At 37.0% G+C, this 1,604-nt stretch overlaps 1 pseudogene; it reads right to left on the bottom strand.

The window, feature by feature from the left end:
• Window positions 1–690: 690 nt before the first annotated feature.
• Window positions 691–1,596, bottom strand: LOC139034269 (olfactory receptor 5M5-like; annotated as a pseudogene).
• Between the last annotated feature and the right edge of the window lie 8 nt (window positions 1,597–1,604).

The raw sequence follows: 1,604 nt of genomic DNA, 5'->3' as shown, positions 1-1,604 counted from the left end.
GTGGCTTTTATATTAACTTATATTTTGACTGTGCATTTAAAATGGTTCATAACAAAAAAAGTGAAACCACAAGACTAGTTTTATATTAGGGATGTAAATTGTTTTAGAACATAAAAAGAACAATAAAATATTCAATAGGATATATAAGATTTACATCAAAAGTCTTATGAGTGAGGAGTATATTGGATCAGTATTATCATGTAAAGAAATGACTTAGAGTAATAACCTAAGATTCCCCAACATATTCATTCCTATATAATTTGAATAAAAGAAAGCAAAAGAAACAAGCCAATAGATAAATACATGCATAGTTGACAAGTTCCTGGAAAAAAAGATTGGAAAACATTAAGCTCTGGAAATCTAACAAATTGCCATTGCCTTAGCAGCATTTTGTAACTCTGTCTGTTAAAACTCTGTACTCTTATGGGAAATGTGGATAGAATAATCTGTCCCTAATTAATTTTATAGAACAAAGCCAATGCTATTTGATCTTCTATTTTAATTTATATGTGGTATTATTTTAGTACACTGATTCATAACTAACAATTAAAAAAAATTCTTCCAAGTCTCATAGGTGATTTACAAAAGAAAGAGAATAAGTCCATAGACAAAGTGATTTGTTAATTTAAAGTGCTAACTAATTGATCAGAGAATACGGATATACTACATACTTGTGACCAAATGTCTACTCTATTTGGCAAATAGATTCTCTTGAATCACTCTCCTTATTGCTTTTTTAACATCTTTGTTCCGAAGGCTGTAGATCAAAGGGTTTAGCATAGGACTCAAAAAGATATAAAACACAGCAAGAATTTTACCCTCTTCAACAGATGTCTCAGAAGGGGACCTGAGATACATGCAGAACAGTGTCCCATGAAAGACACTGACAGCTGTCAGATGGGACCCACAGGTAGAGAAGGCCTTTTGTTTCCCTTCTGCAGAGTGAATACGAAGAATGGCTGGGAAGATGAAAATGTAGGAGATGAGGATGATGGTGAGAGAACACATGAGGTTGGAACCAGCCCCCATGAACATGGCAGTCTCTGTGACATAAGTATCTGAGCAGGCCAGGACTAAGAGAGGTGGGTCTGCAGAGTAAAAGTGGTTGATTTCATTGGGTCCACAGAAGGTGAGATGGAGCATCAGGATGGTTTGGGCAAGACCATTTGCAAAGCCATAAATATAAGGAGCAGCAACGAGAGAGATGCAGACACCTTGAGACATATTGCTGGCATATAACTAGGGTTTGCAGATGGCCACATAGAGATCGTAAGCCATCACTGTGAACATATAATAATCTGCAGTCACCAGGGCAATGAAAAAGTGGAACTGTATAAAGCAGCCAAGGAAGGAAATGGTTTTTCTCTTGGATAAGAAATGAATCAGCATCTGAGGAGTGACAGTGGTGGCATAACAGAGATCTACAAAGGAGAGGTGGCTGAGGAAGAAGTACATTGGAGTGTGAAGATTTGTGTCAGTTCTGATTAACAAAATCATGCCCACATTACCGATGACTGTGATCAAGTAGATGACTAGGAAGATCACAAAAAGGACAGGCTGCAAATCAGCTCGATCTGTCAGTCTCAGAAGGATCAACTCAGTCA

This window comes from Odocoileus virginianus, unplaced genomic scaffold, assembly GCF_023699985.2.
Source record: "Odocoileus virginianus isolate 20LAN1187 ecotype Illinois unplaced genomic scaffold, Ovbor_1.2 Unplaced_Contig_146, whole genome shotgun sequence".
Taxonomy (NCBI): Eukaryota; Metazoa; Chordata; class Mammalia; order Artiodactyla; family Cervidae; genus Odocoileus; species Odocoileus virginianus.
Note: the sequence above shows the minus strand (reverse complement) of the source record. Positions and strands in the feature narration are given on the sequence as shown.